This window comes from Rattus norvegicus, chromosome 15 (genome assembly GCF_036323735.1).
Source record: "Rattus norvegicus strain BN/NHsdMcwi chromosome 15, GRCr8, whole genome shotgun sequence".
Lineage (NCBI taxonomy): Eukaryota > Metazoa > Chordata > Mammalia > Rodentia > Muridae > Rattus > Rattus norvegicus.
The window spans coordinates 106,209,472-106,225,898 of record NC_086033.1 but is presented as its reverse complement, the minus strand read 5'-3'; the positions used below and the strand labels follow the sequence as shown (position 1 = coordinate 106,225,898).

General features: G+C 41.2%; 1 protein-coding gene across 7 annotated transcripts in view; it reads right to left on the bottom strand.

Annotated features, from left to right (window-relative positions):
• Pcca (propionyl-CoA carboxylase subunit alpha) overlaps positions 1-16,427 on the bottom strand; it is a 340,323-nt gene that overhangs the window by 149,010 nt on the left and 174,886 nt on the right. The window lies entirely within an intron of this gene.

Sequence of the window (16,427 nt, the reverse complement as noted above, 5' to 3'; positions counted from 1 at the left end):
AAGAGAGAATCTCAGGAACAGAAGATTCCATAGAAATCATTGACTCAACTGTCAAAGATAATGTAAAGCGGAAAAAGCTACTGGTCCAAAACATACAGGAAATCCAGGACGCAATGAGAAGATCAAACCTAAGGATACTAGGTATAGAAGAGAGTGAAGAATCCCAGCTCAAAGGACCAGTAAATATCTTCAACAAAATCATAGAAGAAAACTTCCCTAATCTAAAAAAAGAGATACCCATAGGCATACAAGAAGCCTACAGAACTCCAAATAGATTGGACCAGAAATGAAACACCTCCCGTCACATAATAGTCAAAACACCAAACGCACAAAATAAAGAAAGAATATTAAAAGCAGTAAGGGAAAAAGGTCAAGTAACATATAAAGGCAGACCTATCAGAATCACACCAGACTTCTCGCCAGAAACTATGAAGGCCAGAAGATCCTGGACTGATGTCATACAGACCCTAAAAGAACACAAATGCCAGCCCAGGTTACTGTATCCTGCAAAACTCTCAATTAACATAGATGGAGAAACCAAGATATTCCATGACAAAACCAAATTTACACAATATCTTTCTACAAATCCAGCACTACAAATGATAATAAATGGTAAAGCCCAACGTAAAGAGGCAAGCTATAACCTAGAAGAAGCAAGAAACTAATCATCTTGGCAACAAAACAAAGAGAATGAAAGCACACAAACATAACGTCACATCCAAATATGAATATAACGGGAAACAATAATCACTATTCCTTAATATCTCTCAACATCAATGGCCTCAATTCCCCAATAAAAAGACATAGATTAACAAACTGGATACGCAACGAGGACCCTGCATTCTGCTGCCTACAGGAAACACACCTCAGAGACAAAGACAGACATTACCTCAGAGTGAAAGGCTGGAAAACAATTTTCCAAGCAAATGGTCAGAAGAAGCAAGCTGGAGTAGCCATTCTAATATCAAATAAAATCAATTTTCAATTAAAAGTCATCAAAAAAGATAAGGAAGGACACTTCATATTCATCAAAGGAAAAATCCACCAAGATGAACTCTCAATCCTAAATATCTATGCCCCAAATACAAGGGCACCTACATATGTAAAAGAAACCTTACTAAAGCTCAAAACACACATTGCACCTCACACAATAATAGTGGGAGATTTCAACACCCCACTCTCATCAATGGACAGATCATGGAAACAGAAATTGAACAGAGATGTAGACAGACTAAGAGAAGTCATGAGCCAAATGGACTTAACGGATATTTATAGAACATTCTATCCTAAAGCAAAAGGATATACCTTCTTCTCAGCTCCTCATGGTACTTTCTCCAAAATCGACCATATAATTGGTCAAAAAACGGGCCTCAACAGGTACAGAAAGATAGAAATAATCCCATGCGTGCTATCGGACCACCACAGCCTAAAACTGGTCTTCAATAACAATCAAGGAAGAATGCCCACATATACTTGGAAATTGAACAATGCTCTACTCAATGATAACCTAGTCAAGGAAGAAATAAAGAAAGAAATTAAAAACTTTTTAGAATTTAATGAAAATGAAGGTACAACATACCCAAACTTATGGGACACAATGAAAGCTGTGCTAAGAGGAATACTCATAGCGCTGAGTGCCTGCAGAAAGAAACAGGAAAGAGCATATGTCAGCAGCTTGACAGCACACCTAAAAGCTCTAGAACAAAAAGAAGCACATACACCCAGGAGGAGTAGAAGGCAGGAAATAATCAAACTCAGAGCGGAAATCAACCAAGTAGAAACAAAAAGGACCATAGAAAGAATCAACAGAACCAAAAGTTGGTTCTTTGAGAAAATCAACAAGATAGATAAACCCTTAGCCAGACTAACGAGAGGCCACAGAGAGTGCGTCCAAATTAACAAAATCAGAAATGAAAAGGGAGACATAACAACAGATTCAGAGGAAATTCAAAAAATCATCAGATCTTACTATAAAAACCTATATTCAACAAAACTTGAAAATCTTCAGGAAATGGACAATTTCCTAGACAGATACCAGGTACCGAAGTTAAATCAGGAACAGATAAACCAGTTAAACAACCCCATAACTCCTAAGGAAATAGAAGCAGTCATTAAAGGTCTCCCAACCAAAAAGAGCCCAGGTCCAGACGGGTTTAGTGCAGAATTCTACCAAACCTTCATAGAAGACCTCATACCAATATTATCCAAACTATTCCACAAAATTGAAACAGATGGATCACTACCGACTACCTTCTACGAAGCCACAATTACTCTTATACCTAAACCACACAAAGACACAACAAAGAAAGAGAACTTCAGACCAATTTCCCTTATGAATATCGACGCAAAAATACTCAACAAAATTCTGGCAAACCGAATCCAAGAGCACATCAAAACAATCATCCACCATGACCAAGTAGGCTTCATCCCAGGCATGCAGGGATGGTTTAAAATACGGAAAACCATCAACGTGATCCATTATATAAACAAACTGAAAGAACAAAACCACATGATCATTTCATTAGACGCTGAGAAAGCATTTGACAAAATTCAACACCCCTTCATGATAAAAGTCCTGGAAAGAATAGGAATTCAAGGCCCATACCTGAACATAGTAAAAGCCATATACAGCAAACCAGTTGCTAACATTAAACTAAATGGAGAGAGACTCGAAGCAATCCCACTAAAATCAGGGACTAGACAAGGCTGCCCACTCTCTCCCTACTTATTCAATATAGTTCTTGAAGTTCTAGCCAGAGCAATCAGACAACAAAAGGAGGTCAAGGGGATACAGATCGGAAAAGAAGAAGTCAAAATATCACTGTTTGCAGATGATATGATAGTATATTTAAGTGATCCCAAAAGTTCCACCAGAGAACTACTAAAGCTGATAAACAACTTCAGCAAAGTGGCTGGGTATAAAATTAACTCAAATAAATCAGTAGCCTTCCTCTACACAAAAGAGAAACAAGCCGAGAAAGAAATTAGGGAAACGACACCCTTCATAATAGACCCAAATAATATAAAGTACCTCGGTGTGACTTTAACCAAGCAAGTAAAAGATCTGTACAATAAGAACTTCAAGACACTGAAGAAGGAAATTGAAGAAGACCTCAGAAGAGGGAAAGATCTCCCATGCTCATGGATTGGCAGGATTAATATAGTAAAAATGGCCATTTTACCAAAAGCAATCTACAGATTCAATGCAATCCCCATCAAAATACCAATCCAATTCTTCAAAGAGTTAGACAGAACAATTTGCAAATTCATCTGGAATAACAAAAAACCCAGGATAGCTAAAGCTATCCTCAACAATAAAAGGACTTCAGGGGGAATCACTATCCCTGAACTCAAGCAGTATTACAGAGCAATAGTGATAAAAACTGCATGGTATTGGTACAGAGACAGACAGATAGACCAATGGAATAGAATTGAAGACCCAGAAATGAACCCACACACCTATGGTCACTTGATTTTTGACAAAGGAGCCAAAACCATCCAATGGAAAAAAGATAGCATTTTCAGCAAATGGTGCTGCTTCAACTGGAGGGCAACATGTAGAAGAATGCAGATCGATCCATGCTTATCACCCTGTACAAAGCTTAAGTCCAAGTGGATCAAGGACCTCCACATCAAACCAGACACACTCAAACTAATAGAAGAAAAACTAGGGAAGCATCTGGAACACATGGGCACTGGAAAAAATTTCCTGAACAAAACACCAATGGCCTATGCTCTAAGATCAAGAATCGAAAAATGGGATCTCATAAAACTGCAAAGCTTCCGTAAGGCAAAGGACTGTGGTTAGGACAAAACGGCAACCAACAGATTGGGAAAAGATCTTTACCAATCCTACAACAGATAGAGGCCTTATATCCAAAATATACAAAGAACTCAAGAAGTTAGACCGCAGGGAAACAAATAACCCTATTGAAAAATGGGGTACAGAGCTAAACAAAGAATTCACAGCTGAGGAATGCCGAATGGCTGAGAAACACCTAAAGAAATGTTCAACATCTTTAGTCATAAGGGAAATGCAAATCAAAACAACCCTGAGATTTCACCTCATACCAGTGAGAATGGCTAAGATCAAAAACTCAGGTGACAGCAGATGCTGGCGAGGATGTGGAGAAAGAGGAACACTCCTCCATTGTTGGTGGGATTGCAGACTGGTAAAACCATTCTGGAAATCAGTCTGGAGATTCCTCAGAAAATTGGACATTGAACTGCCTGAGGATCCAGCTATACCTCTCTTGGGCATATACCCAAAAGATGCTTCAACATATAAAAGAGACACGTGCTCCACTATGTTCATCGCAGCCTTATTTATAATAGCCAGAAACTGGAAAGAACCCAGATGCCCTTCAACAGAGGAATGGATACAGAAAATGTGGTACATCTACACAATGGAATATTACTCAGCTATCAAAAACAACGACTTTATGAAATTCGCAGGCAAATGATTGGAACTGGAAAATATCATCCTGAGTGAGCTAACCCAATCACAGAAAGACATACATGGTATGCACTCATTGATAAGTGGCTATTAGCCCAAATGCTTGAATTACCCTAGATCCCTAGAACAAACGAAACTCAAGACGATGATCAAAATGTGAATGCTTCACTCCTTCTTTAAATGAGGAAAAAGAATACCCTTGGCAGGGAAGGGAGAGGCAAAGATTAAAACAGAGACTGAAGGAACACCCATTCAGAGCCTGCCCCACAGGTGGCCCATACATATACAGCCACCCAATTAGACAAGATGGATGAAGCAAAGAAGTGCAGACCGACAGGAGCCGGATGTAGATCGCTCCTGAGAGACACAGCCAGAATACAGCAAATACAGAGGCGAATGCCAGCAGCAAACCACTGAACTGAGAATAGGTCCCCCGTTGAAGGAATCAGAGAAAGAACTGGAAGAGCTTGAAGGGGCTCGAGACCCCAAAAGTACAACAATGTCAAGCAACCAGAGCTTCCAGGGACTAAGCCACTACCTAAAGACTATACATGGACTGACCCTGGACTCTGACCCCATAGGTAGCAATGAATATCCTAGTAAGAGCACCAGTGGAAGGGGAAGCCCTGGGTCCTGCTAAGACTGAACCCCCAGTGAACTAGACTATGGGGGGAGGGCGGCAATGGGGGGAGGGTTGGAAGGGGAACACCCATAAGGAAGGGGAGGGGGGATGGGGATGTTTGCCTGGAAACCGGGAAAGGGAATAACACTTGAAATGTATATAAGAAATACTCAAGTTAATAAAAAAAAAAATTTAAAAAAAAACAAAAAAAAGCAAAAAAACAAATATGATTTTAAAAAGAGAAACACATGCAACATTTTAAAGATTATATTAGTGTGATTTTTAACACCAAGCTAAGTATTAAATTACTTAAAATAAACTTAGATTGATGATTAAAAAAAAAAAAAAAAAGACAACAGCCACTGTATTTTTTTAACATTTCTTGCCCTGTTCACCCCTTTTCCTTTTGTGACTCCTAACACATGTGTACTACCTTTCCTTATAACACTAAACTGTCTTTAATTAAACATACTTGCCGAAATATATTTTACATTTAAAACAAAAAATCGGGGTCTGGACAGCTCAGTGGTTAAAGTGCTTGCTGTGTGAGCAAAACGATTGAAGCTTGGAGCCCCAGAACGAACATTAGCCAAGTGGGCATAGAGACCCAGAGCTCAGGAAAAGAAAGGATCTCCATAGCAACCTGGCTAGGAAGACCAGCTGTAACAGAAATCTGGGCCTGACTGAGAGACCCTGTCACGGAGAAGAAGGTGAAGGAATCATGAAGGCAGTTCCCTCATGTATGCTTCATGTCTCCACAGCCACATATGTTTATGTATGACCAGACACATGCAAACACACATATTCACACATGGAAAGAAGACACTCCAACACTCCTAATATTTAGGGCACATAACTCGTAAGTTTGGATGCATGTGTGCCTCTCATACCAACTGCCACAGCTGGGGTGTGGGACCCTTCTATGCTTCAATGTCTGGAACCCCGTTCACTCGTTCTTCAGTCCGTATAGACTGTCATCATCTACCTTCTGAACTACTCATCCTTTCTTCTGTCACCACCAGCCTGCTTTCCAGTGTCCCCAGCAAACTCTCCATGGCAGATACATTGCAGAACTAGAATTTCACTCCCTGAATTCGTATTACTTCCATTCCCATGCTGAGTTCCACTTCAGTTCTCTCATTTGTTCTTTAAACTCTTTTAAAATCCTTACCCATGGTTCTAACAGCTTCGCGTTCTCCTGGCTGGTTTCTTCTGACTGCCTTTTCTCTGAACTATGGGTCACCTTTATTCTTAACCTACATGACAAATCAACCTTCAGGGTTGGGGAGATACTGAAGGGGCTGCACAGTTTATGTGATCTTTCTGAGTGGTCTTTATGACAGCAGGCACTGAAGTTACTAATTAATAACTGAAGTCGTGCTTGCTTGTCATATAAGGATGTGTCTATTTGGTTTTGTTCTTAATACATCAAACATCCCAAACTGCTGAATCCAGAAGCAGCCTTTTCTCCCCAGGGATAGTCTTTTCCCCTCCAGGGTTTTAATGGAAAGTTTTTATAAGACCTTCCAACTGATAAATTCAGAACTGCAAGCGTCATCAGCATATCTCTTCATATGTAACTCAAGTTCAAGTTCTGTTCATTCATCATTCCAGCAAGTTCTCCACGCTGGGCTCCCTGGAGCCTTGTGCACACACATTTCAAGATGCAGTCATTAACTGGAGGGGAGCAAATTTCCAATATGAAACTCTCCTGTGTATTGCCATTTTGCCATAATATCCTGTTTGATGTCAAGAAGTTCTGACAACCCTAAATGTCTTCTCTGAGGCATAAGATAGTGGCTACTTTTTTAAGTTCTAGCCATTCTCTGATACCTTTGACAGTGACTACACTAGGAGGCAAAAACAAAACAAACAAAAAACCACATATGCATCTCACACACTGTAGTTTCTGATAGACCTGCCTTGTAGGAAGTATGAAGGAAATTCTGATTTGGAAGTGTTTTTCTTTTGGGAAGATACACTTCAGTCAGGTATGTATACATATGTATGTATCTGTGCTTCAGATCAAATGCATGGCCTGTTACAAGGTAGACATTAGTTCTACCAGTAAACTGCACTATATGCCCTTGGCTCCAATTCTTTCCCCCATCCATTTTGGTATCTATCAAGGAATGAACTCTTGAAATTACTGATACAATTTATGTGACCAATCATTATTCTCTTACTGAAAGTCAAAACCATACGATGGAAAAATGAAAGCATCTTCAACAAGTGATGCTGGACTAACTGGATGTCTACATATAGAAGAATGAAAATAGATCCATACTTAATCATTCTGCATGAAACTCAAGTCCAAGTGAATCAAGGACCTCAACATAAAACCAGATAACACTAAATCTCATAGCAGAGAAAGTGGGAAATATCCTTGAATGTGTTGGTTGATACAGGAGACAATTTCCTGATCAGATTACCAATGGCTCAAGATCTAAGACCAGCAATTGATAAATGGGACCTCATGAAACTGCAAAGCTTTTCTAAGGCAAAGGACACTGTCAATAGAACAAATAGGCAGCCTACAGATTGGGAAAAGATCTTCAATAACCCTACATCTGCCAGAGGACTAATAACCAAATTTTACGAAGAACTCAAGAACTTAGATCCAAATAACCCAATTAAAAAGTGGGGTCAGAATGGCTTAGATCAATAACTCAAGTGATAGCACATGCTGACAAGGATCTGGAGCAAGGGGAACACTTCTCCATTGCTGATGGGAGTGTAAGCTTATACACCTCTTTGGAAATCAATTTAGCAGTTTCTCAGAAAACTTGGAATAGTTCTACCTCAAGACCCAGCTATACCACTTCTGGGCATACGCCCAAAAGATGTTCCACCATCCCACAAAGACACTTTGTTCAACCATGTTTATATCAACTTTGTTAGTAATAATCAGAAGCTGGAAACAACCTAGAACCCCCTCAATAGAAGAGTGGATAAAGAAAACATCGTATAACTACACAATGGAATACTATTCCACTATTAAAAACAAAGACATCATGAATTTTGCAGGCAAATGGATGGAACTTGAGAATAGCATACTAAGTGAGGTGACTCAGACCCAAAAGGACATGCATGGTATGTACTCAGTTATAAATGGATATTAGCCATAAAATACAGGTCCACAGACCCAAAGAAACTAAACAAGGAAGGCCCAAGAGAGGATGCTTGAATCTCACTCAGAAGAGGAAATAAAATCATCATAAAAGGCTGATGTAGGGAGAGAAGCGGGAGGGAGAGGGAGGGAATGGGGGACCAGGATCAGGTTGGGGTAAGGACAGGAGAGATGGCTAGATGGCTATGAAAATGAATGAAAATCTGCAACTGACAGGAGTGAGGGGGGCATCTCCAAAATGAGACAGGGGCCTAGGATAAGAGAGGCATTCAAGAATCAATGGGGGTGAACTTAGCAGTGACTCACTGGGGATATGGAACCTGAAGTGGCCACCTCCTGTAGTCAGGCAGGAGCCCCAGTGGAGCAATAGAGACACCAAACCACCCACAAAACTTTCAACCTAAAATTTATCCTGTCTACAAGTAATGCAGGTATGGGGGATGGAACAGAGACTGAGGGAATCGCCACCCAGTAACAGGTCCAACTTGAAACCCATTCTATGGGCAAGCACCAATCCCTGACACTATTAATGGTACTCTGTTATGCTTGCAGACAGGAGCAAGTTGTCTTCTGAGGGGCTCTACCCAGCAGCTGACTCAGACAGATACAGACACCCACAAACAAACAGTGGACAGAGCTTGGGGACTCTTATGGAGGAATAGGAAGAAAGGTTGTGAGCTCTGAGTGGATAGGACCTCCACAAGAAGACCAACAGAGTCAGCTAACCTGGACCCTTGATGCTCTCAGAACATGCAAGAGCTGGAACTAGGCCTCCCTGCATATATGTAGCAGATGTGCAGCTTGGCCTTCCTGTTGGTCATAAACAACTGGAACTGAGGGGGAGAGGGGTTATCCCAAAAGCTGTTGCCTGTCTATGGGATATGTTCTTCTAGCTGAGCTGCCTTGTCTAGCCTCAACAGGAGAGGAAGTGCCTAGCCTTGAAGAGACTTGAAGTGCCAGGGTGGGTGAATATGGGGGTGAGGGACCCACTCAGAGGAAAAGGGGAGTGGGGAATGGGGGAAAGATTGTGGCAGGGGGTGACTGGACAGAGGGCAGTGAGTGGAATGTAAACTCATTAAGTTAAAAAAATTAAATTAAATTTTAATTATTTTTTAAAAAAGAAAAATTTAGATTCCTTCTCTCGAGAAAACAATCTAGACATCTCTCTTCTACTTTGGCATTTGGGTAACAATCTATCTTATTTGACATTAGTGTTCTTAAAAGAAGGGGTGACTCTGTCCTGTCATAAATTCTTGCATCGTATCATATGGGCATTATCTGTGATGCTGGAATGACTTAGACTTAATTCTGAAGACAAAAGGCTAACAGCATAAAAAGAAGAATGTACTTAAAGGAGCAGAGCTCTGTGAAGCAGACAGATGCTCATGACACTGGTCGGCTGGGCCTGTGCTATCCAGACCCACAGAACCTCAAGAGAGCAAATCAGAACTTCCACAGAGAAGCAAGCTGAAGGCAAGAAAACATTAAAGTTTCTAAACTTTCTATATCTAAACCTCTAAGATATATATTAATATATACAATACATAAGATATATATATAACTTCAAAATTCTTAAAAATCAATAACATGAGAAGCTTAATTTACTTTGTCCTATTACCAAGAAAACATTAGTACCTATAAAATAGGATCTAAGTATAAACATGAACAACTACTACATAAGTATCATTTTAAACAACCAGACTTTCAAACATGACTCATTGGTCTCTCATTATTGTTCCTACAGTTTTATTTGTACTACTTATATTTTTCTAAATTTCACAGAATTTATTTCACTGAAATCCTTGCTTGGGGTGAAGATGAAAAGGTAAAAGAAACATAAATCTAGCCACGCTGTCTCAGATGACCAGGCTCGAGCACACACACTTCCGTCTGCACTCTTCTGTGCATCTAAGGGAACGCAATAAGGAAGTGAGCTGACAAGCAGATATTAATGAACACAGCCCCCAAATCGAGCAAGCTTTCCTCTCCTCTGGTCCATATGACTACTCCACCTGTCATTAAACACCTGAGTCATTATGTTCTTTTATGGATAAATACAGGAAGAAGCTGAAAAACTAAGCAAAGTCTTCCAAAGCCTTTTCCCCACTTGTACTAATTCCATCCTCTTTTCAATATTACATTTCTCTCCCTGACAAATCTCTCTAAACCAATTTTAAACTCTTTGTTGGAACAAGGCCAAACATAAATATACAAATACTGCTCCTTTTCCTACTGAAAATTACTTTGCACAGATCGGCTAACTTGGATTTTTAACAATCATCTTTGTATTATGCAAATTAATCTTTTGACATTTTCTTATAAATGCACTGATGGTGTTGATTTAGTTTCAATTCAAAAATCAGGGATTTCATTACCCTATAAAACATATCCAGAGCTCAAAGTATCTAATGGGGGTTAAACAAAATGCAAACATTTAATGCAACATTAAGCATGTGAAATAAAAACTTGATTGCCTAAAGAAAGCATGCTATGCTGTTACCCTGGTGACAGGTTAAAAAAGGGATTGTGAGATGAATAGCTGTATGATATGAAATTAAAATGTTTCACATTGAACAATCCGAAATGAATTGGGAAAGGTTAGAGTAGAGAAGAGAGAAATCAATTCTCCAATGGCAATGGTGAATGGGAGAGAAGAATGAATAGGATTTGCCAGTGGGGTGCACCAGCTGCCAAGTATCCTGCAGCCACAGAATTACAATAATACTGATGAAATGTGCACGAGCGAGCGTCTGCCGGCAGGGCAGGGGAGACAGAGGCTCTCCCACAATAACAGGCTGTTCTGACATCTAGCCCTTGCAGAATAACCAAACTGAAGAAAATATTCTTAAATGTTGTATTCAGCAAATGTTACAGATGAGTCATCTTACACATCCATGAGTTCATGCTCGGGATCTCTGTGATTTCTAGTTCAAACAAGACACGCACATCGTAAGTAACTAAAAACAGTAAGAGCAACAGGAAAAGGCCAACAGGAAATGACTGCGTTAGTATTTTTCTCTCCCAGTCTCTTCTTGCTGCTTTCAGGGGGTTGTATTCCAAAGACACTGCACGGCCACATGTGTTTGGAAATATGCAAAGTATACAGTCAGCCATCCACATCAACGTCATGAATCAAGTATAATATAAAAGCTGTTTTGTTTCATAGGTGGTATAAATGTGATATAATACGACGTATCTTTTTAAATTCAGAAACTAACCCTGCTCTAATGCAAACTACACAATAATACTGGCTTTTTCTTAGAGAAGACTTTCACAAGGCTAAATTTTTTCTGTGTTCCTTTCCCCAGGTAGCATTCAATGGTTAAAATCCTATTTGAAACATGAAACTCACCCACCCTCCAGACGGAAACGTAAGAACAACTGAACAAATCACATCCAAGACCGGGAAAGGCTACTGCCTTTCAATAGCAAGAAAAACCTCAGATAATTGCATCTGTCAGGTAGAAATCATTAGGACATTGATTCTCCATTTTATCAGAAAGCCAGATGAGAAAAGAATGTATAACACAGATGTCAACACAGTACATAGAGGGAATTCAAGAGAATGCAATTTCCCCTTAGAGGATTGTGGTTCAAAGGGTTAAACTGTTTGGTGGCAGGCTGTATGGCTGGTCAGATGCCTGAAAAGTCCCTCTCAGTCAGAGCACACACTGAGCCACATTGCCGGCTGAGCTGTTTTCATCGATATTTCATCAATATTACCACAGTTCATAAGAACATTCTGGCTCTGAGACTTTAACATCTGAACTAGGGATTATGGGAGTGAAACTGACCTTGTTCAATTCAAACAGGCTCAGAGCAGAAGGAGCTGGAGAAGCTGAACAAGCCAACACTGCTGCTCTTCAGACAGGACAATGAAGACAAAGGTTGAAGCAGTTTGGCAAAGCAGTTTGTATCACGTGTTTGTACCTTACCCTGAAGCTGGAACCGTACTCCGGGCATCTCACTAGGCCCTGGTCCCACCTGCTGCACCACTGAACTGTTCACACTTCAGGGACGGATGAAGGGGCCAACGGACCAAAGCAACTCACGATTCCCAACCCTGAGAAACCTAGCTATAGGACATGCCATAAATCAGAGGCCTTTGGAGGCCTCAGTGCATTTCAGTGCAGAAGAGATGTGGTGGTGTAAGGCATCCTCATGCAAATTACCTCTCTAGTATTTTGATTAGAACAAGATTTTTGACCACATACTAATCTTTACAGTACTAATGCATGGTTTTTCACAACTACTATTTTGAAGAACATTAATACTTGCCATACTGAACATTGACAATAGAATATGTTTTAAGTTGTCCTTTTAAGCGGAATGTTCCCTTTTCTATAAAATCAGAGTAAAGCATAAGACTTTATATATCTATGTAGAAGACCAATCTGATCCCTCTGCCTCCACCTCCCAATGGATTACAGGTGCCTGACGTGTGGGCTTAGCCATGCCTCACTCTCTTCTCTCTTCTACTGCTCCTTCTCAAAGCCCATTGTTGTATCCTCCCCATCTAAAGAAGATAGGTGCGGGAGAGTTCCTAGGCTCACACCACAGCTACTGCTATCTCTCTTACTGGTCTCCCAGCTTCCATTTTTAACCTGGTTACTAACTGTTTGTAAAGCTAAAACAAAAAAAAAAAATCTTCTTGGTACCTACATTGCAGCAAGCTCCTTGCTGAAAACCTGCACTGACTTCCCCTCCCCACAGGGTACAACCCTCAGTCCCTACTCAAGAATCACTGCCCTCCTCTGTCCCACTAGAGGGAAGAAGGATGGGGAAGGGAAGAAGAAAACACATGTCTTAGTTTCTATTGCTGTGATGAAACAAGTTGGGGAGAGAAGAGTTTATTTAGCAGACACTTCCACATCACAACTCATCACTGAAAACAGCTGGGACAAGAACTAGAACAGGGCAGGGACCGAGAGGCAGGAGCTGATACAGATGCCATGGAGGGGTGTTCTTTGCTGGCTTGTACCCATGGCTTACCCAGCCTACTTTCTTATAAAACCCAGGACCACCAGCCCAGGGATGGCCCTGCCTACAATGACCTTGGCCCTCCCCCATCAATCACTAATTAAGAAAATGCCCTACAGCAGGAAAACTTATGGAGGCATTTTCTCAACTGTGGCTCCCCCCTTTCAGATAACTCTACCTTGTGTTAGGCTGACACAAAATTATCCAGCACAATAAGAGAGGGAGGGAGGGAAGGAGAGAGTGGGGGAAGAAAGGCAGACCAACAAGCAAGTAATAATAAAGTAATCAGACTTGTGGAAACCAGGAGCAGAATGGCAGCTCTGGGCCTACAAACTTTCAGCTCTACAAGATGAAGAAGCTCTAAGGGCAACCACAAACACAGTTGCTATGGATGACCCTACAAACCTAAACACATTGAAATGGCTGCAGTGGTAAATGCTGCTGTTTGTTTAACACAAAATGTAAGTACCAGTAGTTCTTGTCTCTCCTCCTCTCTTCCTCTCCTCCTCCCTCCTCCTCCCCCTGACACCAAACAGGGTCTCACTATGTAGTGCTAGCCAGCTCATTACACACTCTGCAGTCTACAGTGTGATCAAACTCAGCAATCCTTCTGCCCCAGCCTCAGTCCCAGTCCCAAGTGCTGGGACTAAAAGTTGGAGCTACTATGCCTGAATTCACTAGTTCTCTTTATCAACAACAATTATTAAGTGGATTCCAATGAGTTAAAGAGTTAAACATTGCTAATTTTTCTAATTGCTCCTTGTGATGGTTTGTATGGCCTTGTTGGAGTAGGTGTGTCCCTGTGGGCATGGGACTCTAGCTGCCTGGAAGTCAGTCTTCCACTAGCAGCCTTCAGATGAAGATGTAGAACTGTCAACTCCTCCTGTACCAGGCCTGCCTGGATGTTGCCACACTCCTACCTTGATGATAATGGACTAAACCTCTGAACCTGTAAGCCAGCCCAAAATATATGTTGTCCTTTATAATACTTGCCTTGGTCATGGGGTCTATTCACAGCAATAAAACCCTAAGACACTCCTTATAAGAGATTGTGCACCATGCCTCTGCCTCACTCGTAAGAACACCAAGCATGCCTTCTGCTCAGGGAGGGGAAAGTTGTCCACTGAGCTACCATCCCTCTATGATAAGTTACACGGCTTAGCAAGAAGCACACATGACAGCGTCAGAGCCGCAGAACCTTACAGAAGATGAATTACAGATAAATGCTGCAGACAGAGGGGAACAGAGCAGTTCCATGAAGACAGGCAGGCCTTCTCACCAGCACCTGAGAAGCCTGGAGGGTAGAGTTGGTCCCACCCAGGGTAAGGGAAGTTCCCAGGACTGCTCCACAAGCAGTCTCCAGCTGAGGACAGCAGGCGTTTCAGACAGATATAAACTTTACCAAAAGGGACTAAGGGATTATCATTATTATTTTTCCTTCTAGCAAGTATCAGTTAGTGCAACAAACTACTAGACCAAAGCATAATGCTAGTAAGATCATTTTCAATTCACATAAGAGAATGTGTTCCTTTAACAGCGCTTTTCAATATACGCCTCTGCTCATTAAAGTGCTTTTATTTTTAACTTCGTTTTGGAGCTAAGGGTAGAGCCCAAGGCCTTAACTCTGAGTAACACATGTAAGCCCCAGAGCGTTAAGAATGATGAAAGAGCATAACTACACAGTAAATCAGTGTGCATGCATGTAAGAAATTATGTTCTGCACACTTACAAGAAGAATGCCATGATTTCTGCCATTAACTTTTCTTTTTCTTTTTTTCCAGAAATGCCCCCTATCACTTTACTATCTAAATACTGTGGTCCATAGTAATGTCTTTTTCCAAGTCATAAATGATGAAAGAGTAAAAACCACAGAGAAATTGGGAAAATATGATCCGAAGCCAACACAAGCAAGCCAGAGGAAGGGCTGCGAGCTACTGGTTTGGAAGTGAAAACATTACATGAATACACCCATGGCGACATGGTAGAGCCACACCTGGAGGGGGACATTCTACTCCATTCCCAATCCTATCGTAACCACAGCCTCAGAAGCCAGGCTGTGACCTCAGCTTGGAGGAGGCAGGCACAGGGCCGTCATCAGCAAGCCTGCCTTAGAGACTCACTTTAGCGTCTCCTGTAAACAGTGGTGCTGATTTTAGAACACTTTGCCTACTAAGTAAGTGGCAAATCCCACTGAAAGTGAACTCAAAGGAAGGAACAGTTAACCTGTTGCATGGAAAATATCCATATGCACAATTATCTGCATAACTGAACTCTGACCTATGTCTTTAACTAGTCTAATTCTTCCCCCTTATAAGAAGACAAGGAGCTCAACGTAAGGCGTGCAAACTTATAAAGGCAGCAAGCTTAAACTTACAGTGCAGAGTAGGAACTGCAGAGGCCAAGTCACTGAATGCAGCACCAAGCACTATGATGGAGACACTTGGTGCACTTGTGGGGCGGGGGTAAATGACACAGCGACCAAGTGTGGCTTTGCTTGTCTATTTGCACGTGGAAATTTCCCTTAAAACATTAACAAGTGGGGCAGCTGAGAGATGACCAGGGAGGAAGTGAGCAGAGAGCCTTTCTTATGGCTGTGGAAGCTAAGAACGATCAGATGAGGTTCCTTATATGCAGATATTTAGAGACCTCTAAAACTTAACAGTGTTTCCACAGAATGGCTAGTAAATAGTCGGAACATATTACTGTGGGTCTTTAAATCAAACTAGATTAAGAGATAGAAATGGAGCTGTGGTCTGGGTTTAAAGCTTGTATAGAAAGAGAACGACGCACAAGAGGCTGCATGTTAAATGTGTTACTAGGATTGATACAGTCAACGCCAAAAGCAATGTTTAAAGTGGCTGTTAATGACGTGTGGGATTACACCGGTTTTCACTTCTCGTATGTTAACTGCTCTTCAGAGTCTTACCCGGAATGAATGAGCATATTTATTTCTCTTAGAAAAGTCAACACAGATCCTAAGAGTCACATCACTTCCCCTTCAACTACACTCTGGGCTTCTGAAGTAATAACAATTCAAATAGTGAGAGAGAGAGAGAGAGAGAGAGAGAGAGAGAGAGAGAGAGAGAGAGAGAGAGAGAGCAGAAATAGTCATCCAAAAAGTAACCACAAACCACATGGGGTTAAGATTCTCCTGTGCAAACCCCCTGCTACAGCAGCACTGTCCCACAGAAGCTGGTGGGACAGGGCAGCCATGATCAAAGGGCTCATTATGTTCCAAA